Below are 15589 nucleotides of genomic sequence, written 5' to 3' on the forward strand. Positions count from 1 at the left end.
TACCTTGTGGTGGCACATGCAACGTTGAAACTGTTGTGTCCATGAACAAATCACCCTGGGTCAGGGAAGTAAAAGAACATGTCCATGAAATAGGGTGTGTGGGAAGTCAAGATTATTCTTCATTCCTTTGACTTGAGAGTGTCAAAATATGAGGTGAGCATGGATGAAGATCTCATATCAGAATGAGTCTAGCTCATGGATGAGCAACCTGTCAACTTGTTCTCCATCTGACCTTCTGGAAAGAACCAAAAGGAAGCCATGTAGCTCCCATCATTTAGATAAATATAAGGTTAACTCTGCATTCCTTAGAAGATGAAAATGAGTGGGAAAAACAGAGAGGGTGACAGAACAAGAGAGATTCCTAGCTCTGGGAAATGAACAAGGCGTAGTGGAAGGGGAGGTGGGTGGGGGGATGGGGTGACTAGGTGACGGGCACTGAGGGGGGCACTGGATGGGATGAGCACTGAGTGTTATACTATATGTTGGCAAATCGAACTCCAATAAAAAATACAAAAAAAAGAGAAGATGAGTACATAGAGAAAAATATAATATTACCTACACTCTCCTTTCCCCAAGAAAAACATTTCAAATGCAGGGAAATGAGATGTCATAGATATGCACATTAAGAGCATACACTAGTGGGGGTCCCTGGGTGGCTCAGCGGTTTGGCACCTGCCTTTGGCCCAGGGCATGATCCTGGAGTCACGGGATCAGGTCCCACGTTGGGCTCCTGGCATGGAGCCTGCTTCTCCCTCTTCCTGTGTCTCTGCCTCTCTCTCTCTCTCTCTCTCTCTCTCTCTCTCTCCCTCTCTGTCTATCATGAATAAATAAATAAAATCTTTAAAAAAGAGCATACACTGGAGTTTGTTTACATGTTTAGAAAACTAGCATCCTTAATAACATATAAATGGATATGGCTCTTTAAGCCCAAAGCAGAAAGTGACAAGAAGACAATTTGAGATAAAATGATAGCAGGTAGTAAAAAAAGATAAGAGGGTAAGATGTAAAGACAATGCAGTGAAATTAAAAATGACCTAATTGAAATAAAGATTTAATACCAGCATTAAGAAAGACCTTTGATAAGGCACAAACAGAATTGCAGAAAGTGAAATAATTGTTATGAGAAAAGGACATTTGAGAAACCTTGATAGAACACATAAAATGTGGACAAATAGGTATAATCTACAAGAGAAAGGATGATGGATAAAAATAATAAAATCAAAACTAAGAAAATATATTCACTGAAGAGGTGATTGGGGCAAGTGGAACACCAGCTATAATCAAAAGAATTATTTCTTTAATTAGCATAATTCAAGAAATGTGTCTAGACCCAAGACATCAGTATATAGATTAACAAGGTTTGTTTTTAGTTTTTGTAAACAGTTATTTCCAAGGAATAACACCTGGTATCCTGGAAAATTGTTTCCATTAGGAAAATGAAGGGCAATATCTCTGTCTCAAACAACCAGAAAGAAAAATAAATTACTGAAAAATAAACCAAATTCAGACTTCTGCACTATGGTTTAACTAATGTTTATAGTTTCTGTTGTGGTAGGGGAAACATTATGACATGCAGACTATATTCACATTCAAGGCAAGGATGACACGATCAGATATTCAAGACTTATATTTAAATCTTATATTTTGGTAAAAAAGTTGAAAAAGTTGGTATTATAGAAATAGAATTTGGAGATGGGAGAATGAGTAAGTTTGGAGTAAAGGATTGGTTATGAACACTGGAACTAGTGTAAGGTTTAATTAACCTCAATTGTCATTACACACTTACAAATCTACAAGCATATATAACAATTAATATGTGTGCTGAAGAAAGGAAGCAAAGCTAATTACATGGAGAGTATCAAGCTCTGATTTATGTTAGAAAAAAGAAAAATAGACTCAACATGTAAGGTAGAACATGAAGGAGCAAAAACATGCTGAATTTCACATTTGGTGTATATGAAGAAGCAGAGTCGAAATACACATTTTCTCTTTTTAATTGAATAAAGAACACCCAGAAGAAAATGTAGGAGAGAAGCTCCTTGACAATAGTCTTGGCAATGATTTTCTGGACTTAATACCAAAAACAAGAACAATGACAACAAAAATGAAGAAATAAGACTACATTAAACTTAAAAGCTTCCACACAGCAAAATAAACAATTAACAAGATGAAAAGGCAACCTACAGAATGAGAAAATATTTGCAAACAATATTTCAGAAAAGAAGTTAAAATAAAAAATATATAAAGAACTCTTACAACTCAATATAAAAAAATCCAATTAACAATGGTCAAAGGAACAGAATAGACATTTTCCCAAAGAAAACATTTTAGTAGCCAATGAGTACATGAAAAAATACTCAACATCCCTAATCATTAGGGAAATGCAAATCAAAACCACAAAAAGTTATCACTTCAAATGGCTATCAAGAGAGAGACGGGGCAAGATGGCGGAGGAGTAAGGGTCCTCAACTCACCTGGCCCCACCCACTTACCTGGATAGCTTTCAAATCATCCTGAACACCTATGAATTCGACCTGAGATTTAAAGACAGAACAGCTAGAACACTACAGAGAGAAGGTTTTTTGCTTCTAACAAGGTAGGAAGGAGGAAAAAAATTAAATAGAAAAAAATCAAGTGGGGGAGGGTCCCCATGAGGAGCCAGGCTAAGGCCTGTGGCAAGAGCCTCTGGGACAGGAAAGCCCAGCTCCAGAGAAACGGCCACATCAGATTTTTCTGGGATGGAAAAGTGCTCAGCAGGGAAATCCAGCAGAACTGCGGGGGGTGGGGGAGGGCAGGGATGCCTCCAGTCTCCCAGGATCACTAATAGAGGGAGTGCACCCTGGGGGGAAAGCGGACTGCACACCTAGGGCTGACCTTGGTAAAGGGCTGGAGCTCACCTCTGGAGAAGTCAGTCAGGCGGGGGAGCTCCCAGCAGAGAGGTCTGCGCCCTGCTGCCTTCGGGAGCCTTGGCCCAGGAGCACAATTCCAGCAGCGCGGATCCCACGGTGCTGAACAGACACAGCCCAAGATACTGTGTTTTCCCCGGGGACAGGAGGAGGCAGGGAGGGCACAGGACAGCAAGGACTTTCCTACTGCGGAGCACCCCCAAGCTGTGCAGGTTAGTGTGCCCTGCCCTGGGAGCAACTAGGCCAGTGTGGACTGAGAGACTGCAGTAGTTACTGCAGGGAGCTGACTCCAGAGCTGGAGACCTGGCTGCTGCCAGTGTTGTTGTTCCTCCTTGTGTCACCCTGTGCCTGGGAAGGGCGGGGCCCCAGGGAACAGAGGCCTCAAGGAGTAAACAGCTCACTCTGAACCTGGCACCGGTGGGGGGCAGGGCATCTCCCCCAGGTACACACACCTGAGAATCAGCACAGCAGGCCCCTCCCCCAGACACCAGATGGAAGGACAGGGGAAGGGCAAGTTCTTGACCAAGCAGCGCTGGAAAGCTCCAGGAGAAGTCAAGGGATTTACATTATATAGAACCAGAGGGTACCCCTCCTTTTTTTCCCCTTTCTCCAGTACAAGTCGTTTTTATATCAGACTATAAATTTCCATTTTTTTCTCTTTTCTGAGCTTAACTATAATATTTTACCACCTCTTTTTTTAAAGTTTCTTCCTTTTTGACTTTCATATTTCTACAATTATAGGTCTTAGATATATTTTCCACTTCTAGATTCCCTTCAACATACTCAACTTAATTATGGGAGATATACAAGACATATTTTTTTGTTTCGTGTTTTTGTCTTTTTTGCCTTATTTTGTTCTATAATGGCAGAAGTTAATACCTTCTAAAATATGACCAGCATGCACCCAGAACCAAGTGGTATATACCGTGCTGGTTCATTCTGTTAGATTATATTCTCTCTTAATTCCCATTCTGCCTCCCTCTTTTTATCTCATTTATGTTTTCGTGGTCAATGTTGGGGCCCTCTACAAGCATTGCTGGTTTGTACGAACTTGGGACTGAGCATCTTCTAACATATAGAACTTAATACGCTCAGGACCAAGAAGATCACACTCTAGGACCCCTCAGGTAGACTACATTCTCCCTCCACTACAACTATGTCACCACCACCATCTCCCAGTCCCCTTCTCCCTTTTTTCTTCTCTTTTTTTCTTTTTTTCCTCTTTATTTTGCTTTTTTCTCTTCTGTTTATTCCTTTTTCTTTTTTATTCCTTCTTCTTTGGGATTCTTGTCCTTTTTTTTACTACTTTGTTTTAAAAATTGTGTTTCACTTTAGCGGTCCTTTTGTTTTATTTCATTCTGATCATTGGTTTCATTTTCTGGTCTCTGACCTCGTCAGAATCATCTATGGTGAAATTTGCTTAGATTGTAGTTGATATTCTTTTTTTTAAATTTTTTATTTATTTATGATAATCAGAGAGAGAGAGAGAGAGAGAGAGAGAGAGAGAGAGGCAGAGGGAGAAGCAGGCTCCATGCACCGGGAGCCCGACGTGGGATTCGATCCTGGGTCTCCAGGATTGCGCCCTGGGCCAAAGGCAGGCGCCAAACCGCTGCGCCACCCAGGGATCCCTGTAGTTGATATTCTTGACTCAGCCTGCTCATACAGCCTCTCTGCACTGAGCAAAATGACTGGAAGGAAGAATTCACCACAAAAGAATCAGAAATAGTACTCTTTGCCACAGAGTTACAGAATATGGATTACAATTCAATGTTGGAAAGCCAATTAAGAAGCACAATTATAAAGCTACTGGTGGCTCTGGAAAAAAGCATAAAGGATTCAACAAACTTCATGATGGAGGCGGGGCAAGGTGGCAGAAGAGTAGGGTCCCCAAGTCACCTGTCCCCACCAAATTACCTAGATAACCTTCAAACCATCCTGAAAATCTACGGATTCGGCCTGAGATTTAAAGAGAGACCAGCTGGAACGCTACAGTGAGAAGAGTTCGCGCTTCTATCAAGGTAGGAAGACGGGGAAAAAGAAATAAAGAAACAAAAGGCCTCCAAGGGGGAGGGGCCCCGCGAGGAGCCGGGCTGAGGCCGGGGCGAGTGTCCCCAGGACAGGAGAGCCCCGTCCCGGAGGAGCAGGAGCTGCACCAACCTTCCTGGCGGAAAGGGGCCCGCAGGGAGGTGGAGCAGGACCCAGGAGGGCGGGGATGCCCTCGGGCTCCCGGGGACACTAACAGGCACCTGCGCCCCGGGAGAGTGCCCCGAGCTCCCTAAGGGCTGCAGCGCAAGGCAGGACCCGGAGCAGCTCGGAGGGGCTCGGGCGGCGGCTCCGCGGAGGGGGCTGCGGGGCGGGAGCGCGAATCCAACAGCGCAGGCCCCGGAGCACAGGGCGCCGGGACACAGCCCAGGATCCGGACTCCCCCGGGACAGGCAGAGGCCGGGAGGGCCCAGGACAGCAAGGACGCTCCTGCCCCGAGCTGAGATCAGCGGCCCCGCCCCGGAGCCTCCAGGCCCGGCAGACGGAGAGCCCCGGAGTTACTGCAGGAGCTGAATCCAGGGCTGCAGAGCTGGCCCGCCACTGCGGTTGGTCCTCCTGGGGCCTCACGGGGTGAACAACCCCCACTGAGCCTCACAGTGGCCTCACTGGATAAGCAGCTTAAACATCACTCACTGAGCCCTGCACCAGGCAGGGGCTGAGCAGCTCCCCCAAGTGCTAACACCTGAGAATCAGCACAGCAGGCCCCTCCCCCAGAAGACCAGCTGGACGGACAAGTTCCAGAGGAAGTCAAGGGACTTAAAGTATACAGAATCAGAAGATACTCCCCCGTGGTTTTTTTATTTTTTATTTTTTGCTTTTTGATTTCTGTTTGCTTCCCCCACCCTTTTTTTTTCTTTCTTTATTTTTCTTTCTCTTTTTCTTCTTCTTTTCTTTTTTTCTTCCTTTTTTCTTTTTCTCTTCTCTTTCCTTCTTTCTCTCCTCTCTTTTTCTCCTTTTCCCAATACAACTTGTTTTTGGCCACTCTGCACTGAGCAAAATGACTAGAAGGAAAACCTCACCTCAGAAGAAAGAATCAGAAACAGTCCTCTCTCCCACAGAGTTACAAAATCTGGATTACAATTCAATGTCAGAAAGCCAATTCAGAAGCACTATTATACAGCTACTGGTGGCTCTAGAAAGAAGCATAAAGGACTCAAGAGACTTCATGACTGCAGAATTTAGATCCAATCAGGCAGAAATTAAAAATCAATTGAGTGAGATGCAATCCAAACTAGAAGTCCTAACGACGAGGGTTAACAAGGTGGAAGAAAGAGTGAGTGACATAGAAGACAAGTTGATGGCAAAGAGGGAAACTAAGGAAAAAAGAGACAAACAATTAAAAGACCATGAGGGTAGATTGAGGGAAATAAACTACAACCTGAGGAAGAAAAACCTACCTTTAATTGGGGTTCCCGAGGGTGCCGAAAGGGCCAGAGGGCCAGAATATGTATTTGAACAAATCCTAGCTGAAAACTTTCCTAATCTGGGAAGGGAAACAGGCATTCAGATCCAGGAAATAGAGAGATCCTCCCCTAAAATCAATAAAAACCGTTCAACACTTCAACATTTAATAGTGAAGCGTGGATTGCTTTGGTCAATGAGACAATACCAAATATAATATGACTTGAAGAGCGATGTCTACTGGGGCTTACTTTCTTTTGCTGTTCTTTGGACCCTTTTGACTTCCACCACATAAAGAAGCTAGGCTGGCCTGTTGAAAAAAGAGACATAATGTGGATTTATCACCTCTAGCAGCCCAGCTTCCAGAGGCAGGGAAGCCCAGTTGACCGGCAGACGACCTCAGATGCATAAGTGATGCCAGTCAAAGCTGGTGGAAGAACTACTTAGCTGAGCCCAGCCCAAAATTGCAGTTCATAGAATATTGAACCAAAAAATAAAAAGGTTGTTGTTTTAAGTTGCTAAATTTTGGGGCACCTGAGAGGCTCAGCTGGTTAACTGTCTTACTCTTGATTTCACTCAGGTCATGATCTTAGGGTCCTGAGGTCATGCTCTGTGTCAGGCTCTGTGCTCAGAATGAAGTCAGCTTGTCCCTCTCCCTCTGCTCTTGCCACTCACTTGCTCTCTCTCTCTAATAAATAATCTTTAAGCCACTAAATTTTGGAGGTAGCTTGGGGTTCATCAAAGCTAGCTGATAGACCAATGAACAGGAAACACTAGAATCAAGGCTAATGATTTCTTGTTATGTCCACAGACTGACATCATAGGGCATCAGGGAAGCACTCAAACATTACTTATAGAAAACCCCTGTGGTTTTGGATCTGGGCCTCCTGAGGCCACTGGGGCCACCACCGACACACAGGAGTGAGAGGGAAGACCCCAGACCCTAGTCTCATGAGGCCACTGGTAGGGTTTTGGATGCAACATGCCTTACTGAGTTGGGCCTCAAGGCCTCAGCCAGCAGATCAGCTGGAAGTTTGTTGATGGGGTGGGGCTGAGATAGATGTGCCATGCATCAAGCACTTTTATGTGATTCTTCATCTGTTCTTTTCAGTAGGCAGAATCTACAGATGCAGCTGTCAGAAGCCCAGCAACCTTTTCTACAGAATGCCAAATATGGATACTTCGGATCATTAGAATTCCTCCTTTTATTGAACTCCATCTAGTAACATTTAGGAGGGAAAACCCCACAATTGACAACTGTAGGATCAAAGATGCTCATATGTTGCAATCATCGCAACCTATGGCATAACTGTTGGGCTGAGAAGCAAAACACTGTGTGTGATATGGGCCAGGAGCCATGTAGGACCGCACCTCATGCAGTTGTGGGAGCTGGGAGAGATGTCTGCAAAAGGCCATTCTACTGTGTGTCTGGTGATGGAAAGCTGGGAACAGGCAGAAGAGCTAGATGCGAAGTGGGAGAGAACAGAGAGAAACTGGAACTGGTGTCTGTCTCACTGCCCCCAGCCTTGACAATGGGAGTGATCTGGAGAAACTCTTCTCTCAGCCACAGAGGTGCACAAATGCCTGGTTCAGATTCAGAGAAGCTGAAGCAAGAAGTCCAGGGAGACCTGGAGGGTGGAGTGGGCCACCACCCAGTGGTGCACGGTGCTCCAGCACATAGGCAGCAATATGAGTAAGCTGCATCCAGGCCTGAGCTCTGCACTCTCCTTCTGAGTGTTTATACTGCTTCTCCTCTTTGGCCTTCCAAATCTCTTGCATGTGGTTGTGAGGCCAGTGCTGGTGTGGGAACAGACGGGACAGGGCTTTCATCCTTCCTTGTGGATACTGTGATGACTCTGGCTAGCCAGCTACTGCAGTTGTGATGGCAGTCTCTCCCTCACCTCTGAGGTTACAAAGGAGCTAAATTTGAGTTGACTCTACATACAAGAAGGGAAGTGGCTGGGATAGTCAACTTTATCCTGATTTTCATAAAGGTGAGAAGGCATTTTCAGGCCAAATTTCTGATGAATCTAGAGAGTTTGAGGTAGGGCTTCAGTTTTATAAAAGTTCATTAGTAAGGACTTAGAAAATCTCCTGATTGAGCTGCGGGTAGCCCAGGGATGGTGGGGAAGACCCTACGGATATGCCCTAATCACAGCCTTAATTATTTAGAGCAATTCTGTTTCCTCTTATTAACCACTTACCAATTTGTCATTCAGATTTTGTCCAAACTGTTTTTGGGATCTTCTCAAAAATAAAGAACATTTATTACTTGCTGTGTAAACATTTGTACCCTCTTCCTGGTTGCATATCTACTTTGCTCCCATTCACATTTTACTCCACATACATTTACACATTAGCATATCAGGATCTGGGAAACCAGTCCATGCTTGTTATATCCTTGATCTTATTTTCTGGCATCATGAAAAAAACATCCTTTGCTAAGAACACACCTTCACCATTGATTCCAGATTCCCTGTCCCAAGCTTCCTTCTGTGTATTCCCTCCTGTTTGCTATTGTGAAGGGCATAACTCTCACTACAAGGGTCCTGTGATGCCACTGCTCTCCTGCCGTCTTCTTGCCAGACTTAGCAGCCAGCTTCAGACATCAGTTACCTTTTCCCTCTCCAGCCCTGACCCTGGTGCTCCCATCAAGGACTTACCCTTGGACCCTCCCAGGAAAGACTCCTCCAGCTCCCTCAAGATGTATGCATCTGGGACAGCCTGGGTGGTTCAGTGGTTTAGCGCTGCCTTCAGCTCAGGGCCTGATCCTGGAGACTGGGGATCAAGTCTCGAGTCAGGCTCCCTGCATGGAGCCTGCTTCTCCCTCTGCTTGTGTCTCTGTGTCTCTCTCTCTGTCTCTCTCATGAATAAATAAAATCTTAAAAAAAGATGTCTGCATCAGAAGGCAAACCATCACATCCTCTAGCACATCAGGTTCTCACTGGCCTTATGCTGGTTTTCTTTTCTATCTGCTGATTTTCTAGCCCTTCAAGAACTACATGGAATACATCAACTTCACACAAATCATATAGTTAAGACAGGATATTAATTTCTATCAACTTTCTTTTTTGTATATCTTTTTTATTATATGTTCAATTTGCCAACATATAGCAAAACACCCAGTGCTCATCCCACCAAGTGCCCACCTCAGTGTCCATCACCCAGTCACCCCAACCCCCCTACCTTCCTTCCCACCACCCCTTGTTCATTTCCCAGAGTTAGGTGTCTCTCATGTTCTACCACCTTCATTGATATTTCCCACTAATTTTCTCTCCTTTCGCTTTTATTCCCTTTCACTATTTTTTATATTCCCCAAATGAAGGAGACCATATGATGTTTGTCCTTCTCCAGTTGACTTACTGCACTCAGCATAATACCCTCCAGTTCTATCCACCTTGAAGCAAATGGTGGGTATTTGTCGTTTCTAATGGCTGAGTAATATTCCATTGTATATATAGACCATATCTTTTTTTTTTTTTTGAGACAAATGGTTTATTTGGGAACAAGAAGTAAAAAGGAATTTTTAAATTCCTCTTCTCTATTCTCATAGCTGAACTGAACTGTGATTGTCAAATGGACAGCAACACACGAGAACTCACCTGCAGTCCTTGAACTTGTGCAAGATGCAGAGAGGCCTGAGTTACAGGACTTGCAGTGATCCTTTTCTAGACAGAAGTGCCAGCTGTTGTGCTCTGTAATGTTTCAGGGGTGGCTCCACTCTCTTTCTTGTCTTCGGGTTTCATGGCAGGAAACAGAAGTACTTCCTTGATGTTATTGGAGTCTGTGAGAAACATGGTAACATGGTCGATGCCCATGCTCCAGCAAGCGGTGAGGGGGTAGCCCGTAATCCAGGGCAGTGCAGAAGTTCTCATCTATGAACATGGCCTCATCGTCGCCAGCAGCTTTGGCCTTAGCCTGTTCTTCAAATAGCTGCCGCTGCTGCACAGGGTCATTGAGCTTGGTGTAAGCATTGCAGATTTCCTTCTTCACGACAAACAGCTCAAAGCACTCAGACCCTCTTTATACGGTGCCATTTAGCCAAAGGGCTCACTATCTGCAGGTGATAACAGATGAATGTAGGATTGATGCATGTTGTTTCCAGGAACTCCCCAAAAGCTTATCAAGAAGCCTGGCCATGGTCCGAGGTGGACAGCATTCAACAGCTCTTGCTAGACAGATGTCATCAAGAATTTTCCGAGTTTCTTCAGTTTCAAAGAGCTTAGTTTCTGGCAGCTTCACCCCAAAGGCCTTCTCAAGCTCTTCTACCATGCTGATTCTCCAGAAGCGTGGGGTGAAGTCCATCTCATAGGCTTCACCCTCTGGGCCATCTGGATGGTACATAACCTTGTAACTGCCCGTAATGTGCTTCACCATACCTGAAATCATCTTCTCTGTGATTTCCAGGAGATCATGATAATCTGCATAGGCCATGAAGAACTCACAGGTGGTGAACTCAGGATTGTGAGTCAAATCAATTCCTTCATTCTGGAGCTAGCGTCCAATTTTATAAATACAGTCAATGCCACCAACCACCAGTATCTTATGGTAGAGTTCTGGAGCAATCCTCATGTATAAATTCATGTCCAGCTCATTGTGGTAGGTGATGAAAGGCTTGGCCACAGCTTCCCCTGGGATGGTGTTCATCATGGGAGTTTCAATCTCTAGGAATCCCAACTCATCCAAGAAACTCCTTATGTATGTGATGATCTTAGAGTGGATGATAAATTTCTGCCTCACAAAGTCATTCAGGATCAAGTCAAAGTATCTCTGACGATACCGTGTTTCCTTGTCTTTGAGGCCAAAGTGGAGATGAGGTAACATATGCAAGCAAGGAGACAGCAGTGTGATCTCATAGGGAATGATGCTCAGCTCACCCTTCTTGGTTTTCCCAGGATTTTCCTGAACTCCAATTATATCTCCCCAACATAGTTTGTTACTGATGTGGATAAATTCTTCTTCTGATTTAGAATTCCTGGAATTGGCCATGACTTGCAACTTGAACACCTCTCCTTGAAGGTCATAGAAGATTAGCTTTCCCCCAGAAGCTCTTTTGGCATGTATCCTACCTGCCACTTTTAAGGTGATGTCAGTCAGGTGGTCTCCAGGCTTCAGGTGACCATATTCTTCAATGAAATGAGTGAATGAGATGTCAACATGGAACTTGTGTGGATATGGGTCTTACCCATTGATTTTCAGTTGGTGGATTGCTTGGCTGCAGATCTTGAAGTATTCATTTGGGTCTAGACTCTCATCCTCAGCACCCACATCATTATCAGTGGTGTGGTTGGTGGCAGCAGCAGTGGACTGGCTTAGCTGTTTTTCACTGAGTTCCTTCTACTTGGCTTCCTTCTCTGAAATTTTCTTCTGAGCTTTTAGGTACCTCTTTAACTCATTTTTGCTTGGTTTTAGCTCGCCGGCATCCATTTTCACCTCAGTGCCCTGCACCTCAGCCATCTTTCCCGAGGGCCCAACTAGACCACATCTTCTTTATCTATTCATCTTTCAATGGACCGAGGCTCCTTTAACTGTTTGGATATTGTGGACATTGCTGATATAAACATTGGGGAGTAGGTGTCCTGACATTTCACTGCATCTGTATCTTTGGGGTAAATCCCCAGCAGTGCAATTGCTGAGTCATAAGACAGTTCTAGTTTTAACTCTTTGAGGAACCACATACAGTTTTCCAAGGTGGCTGTACCAGTTCACATTCCCACCAACAGTGCAAGAGGGTTCCCCTTTCTCCACATCCTCTCCAACATTTGGTGTTTCCTGTCTTGTTCATTTTCCCCATTCTCACTGGTGTAAGGTGGTATCTCATTGTATTGATTTGTATTTCCCTGATACCCAGTGATGTGGAGCATTTTCTCATGTGCTTGTTGGCCATGTATATGGCTTCCTCTGTGAAGTTTCTGTTCGTGTCTTTTACCCATTTCATGATTAGATTGTTTGTTTCTTTGCTGTTGAGTTTAATAAGTTCTTTATAGATCTTGGATACTAGCCCCTTATCTGATAGGTCATTTGCAAATATCTTCTTCCATTCTCTAGGTTGTCTTTAAGTTTTGTTGACTGTGTCTTTTCCTTTCCAGAAGTTTTTATCTTGATGAAGTCCCAATAGTTCATTTTTGCTTTTGTTTCCCTTCCCTGCATAGATGTATCTTGCAAGAAGTTGCTGTGGCCAAGTTCAAAAAAGGGTGTTGCCTGTGTTCTCCTCTAGGATTTTGATGGAATCTTGTCTCACATTTGATCTTTCATCCACTTTTTTAAAATAATAAATTTATTTTTTATTGGTGTTCAATTTACCAACATACAGAATAACACCCAGTGCTCATACCGTCAAGTGCCCCCCTCAGTGCCCGACACCCATTCACCCCCACCCCCCGCCCTCCTCCCCTTCCATCACACCTAGTTCATTTCCCAGAGTTAGGAGTCTTTATGTTCTGTCTCCCTTTCTGATATTTCCCACACATTTCCTCTCCCTTCCCTTATATTCCCTTTCACTATTATTTATATTCCCCAAATGAATGAGAACATACAATGTTTGTCCTTCTCTGATTGACTTACTTCATTCAGCATAATACCCTCCAGTTCCATCCACGTTGAAGCAAATGGTGGGTATTTGTCGTTTATTTTTTTTTCTTAATTTTTATTGGTGTTCAATTTACCAACATACAGAAAAACACCCAGTGCTCATCCCGTCAAGTGTCCGCCTCAGTGCCCGTCACCCATTCCCCTCCACCCCCCACCCTCCTCCCCTTCCACCACCCCTAGTTCGTTTCCCAGAGTTAGGAGTCTTTATGTTCTGTCTCCCTTCCTGATATTTCCCACACATTTCTTCTCCCTTCCCTTATATTCCCTTTCACTATTATTTATATTCCCCAAATGAATGAGAACATACACTGTTTGTCCTTCTCCGATTGACTTATTTCACTCAGCATAATACCCTCCAGTTCCATCCACGTTGAAGCAAATGGTGGGTATTTGTCGTTTCTAATGGCTGAGGAATATTCCATTGTATACATAGACCACATCTTCTTTATCCATTCATCTTTCGATGGACACGGAGGCTCCTTCCACAGTTTGGCTATTGTGGCCATTGCTGCTAGAAACATCGGGGTGCAGGTGTCCCGGCGTTTCATTGCATCTGAATCTTTGGGGTAAATCCCCAACAGGGCAATTGCTGGGTCATAGGGCAGGTCTATTTTTATCTCTTTGAGGAACCTCCACACAGTTTTCCAGAGTGGCTGCACCAGTTCACATTCCCACCAACAGTGCAAGAGGGTTCCCCTTTCTCCACATCCTCTCCAACATTTGTGGTTTCCTGCCTTGTCAATTTTCCCCATTCTCACTGGTGTGAGGTGGGATCTCATTGTGGTTTTGATTTGTATTTCCCTGATGGCAAGTGATGCGGAGCATTTTCTCATGTGCATGTTGGCCATGTCTATGTCTTCCTCTGTGAGATTTCTCTTCATGTCTTTTGCCCATTTCATGATTGGATTGTTGGTTTCTTTGCTGTTTATTTCAATAAATTCTTTATAGATCTTGGATACTAGTCCTTTATCTGATAGGTCATTTGCAAATATCTTCTCCCATTCTACAGGTTGTCTTTTAGTTTTGTTGACTATTTTTTTTTTTTTTTTGCTGTGCAGAAGCTTTTTATTTTGATTAAATCTCAATATTTCATTTTGGCTTTTGTTCCCCATCCTTCATAGGTGAATCTTGCAAGAAGTTACTGTGGCCAAGTTCAAAAAGTGTGTTGCCTGTGTTCTCCTCTAGGATTTTGTTGGACTCTTCTCTCACATTTAGATCTTTCATCCATTTTGAGTTTATCTTTGTGTATGGTGCAAGTGAGTGGTCTAGTTTCAATCTTCTGCATGTGGATGTCCAATTTTCCGAGCACTATTTATTGACGAGACTGTCTTTTTTTCCAGTGGAGAGTCTTTCCTCCTTTATCGAATATTAGTTGACCATAAGTTGAGGGTCCACTTCTGGATTCTCTATTCTGTTCCATTGATCTATATGTCTGTTTTTGTGCCGGAACCACACTGTCATGATGATCACAGCTTTGTAGTACAACCTGAAATCTGGCATTGTGATGCCCCCAGATATGGTTTTCTTTTTTAATATTCCCCTGGCTATTCAGGGTCTTTTCTGATTCCACAAAAATCTTAAAATAATTTTTTTTCTAACTCTCTGAAGACAGTCCATGGTATTTTGATAGGGATTGCATTAAACGTGTAAATTGTCCTGGGTAATATTGACATTTTCACAATATTAATTCTTCCAATTCATGAGCATGGAATATTTTTCCATCTCTTTGTGTCTTCCTCAATTTCTTTCAGAAGTGTTCTATAGTTTTTAGGGTATAGATACTTTGCCTCTTTGCTTAGGTTTATTCCTCGATATCTTATGCTTTTGGGTGCAATTGTAAGTGGGATTGACTCCTTAATTCCTCTTTCTTCAGTCTCATTGTTAGTGTATACAAATGCCACTGATTTCTGGGCATTGATTTTGTATCCTGCCACACTGCCACATTGCTGTATGAGTTCTAGCAATCTTGGGGTGGAGGCTTTTGGGTTTTCTACATAGAGTGTCATGTCATCTGCAAAGAGGGAGAGTTTGACTTCTTCTTTGCCAATTTGAATGCCTTTTATTTCTTTTTTGTTGTCTGATTGCTGAGGCTAGGACTTCCAGTACTCTGTTGAATAGCAGTGGTGAGAGTGGACATCCCTGTCTTGTTCCTGATCTTAGGGGAAAGGCTCCCAGTGTTTCCTCCTTAAGAATGATATTTGCTGTGGGCTTTTCATAGATGGCTCTTAAGATGCTGAGGAATGTTCCGTCTATCCCTACACTCTGAAGAGCTTTGTTCAGGAATGGATGCTGTATGGTGTCAAGTGCTTTCTCTACAAGTATTGAGAGGATCATATGGTTCTTGGTTTTTCTCTTGCTGATATGATGAATCACACTGATTGTTTTATGAGTATTGAACCAGCCTCTCATCCCAGGGATAAATCCCACTTGGTCATGGTGAATAATCTTAATGTATTGTTGTATCCTATTAGCTAGTATCTTGTTGAGAATTTTTGCATCCATGTTCATCCGAGATATTGGTTTATAATTCTCTTTTTTGGTGGGGTCTTTGGTTTTGGGATTAAGGTGATGCTGGCCTCATAGAATGAATTTGGAAGTACTCCATCTCTTTCTATCTTTCCAAACAGCTTTAGTAGAATAGGTATGTT

General features: G+C 43.5%; 1 long non-coding RNA gene and 1 pseudogene across 6 annotated transcripts in view; one reads left to right on the forward strand and one right to left on the reverse strand.

Annotated features, from left to right (window-relative positions):
- Positions 1 to 8621, forward strand: part of LOC121478588 — a 109437-nt gene extending 100816 nt beyond the window's left edge. For all 6 annotated transcript variants that reach the window (XR_005984528.1, XR_005984527.1, XR_005984526.1 and 3 more), the window contains one exon: positions 7462 to 8621. This is a non-coding gene — a long non-coding RNA (uncharacterized LOC121478588). The remainder of the gene's footprint in view (positions 1 to 7461) is intronic.
- Positions 8622 to 9907: 1286 nt separating this feature from the next.
- Positions 9908 to 11807, reverse strand: LOC121478965 (annotated as a pseudogene).
- Positions 11808 to 15589: the final 3782 nt, after the last annotated feature.

This window comes from Vulpes lagopus, chromosome 19, assembly GCF_018345385.1.
Source record: "Vulpes lagopus strain Blue_001 chromosome 19, ASM1834538v1, whole genome shotgun sequence".
Taxonomy (NCBI): domain Eukaryota; kingdom Metazoa; phylum Chordata; class Mammalia; order Carnivora; family Canidae; genus Vulpes; species Vulpes lagopus.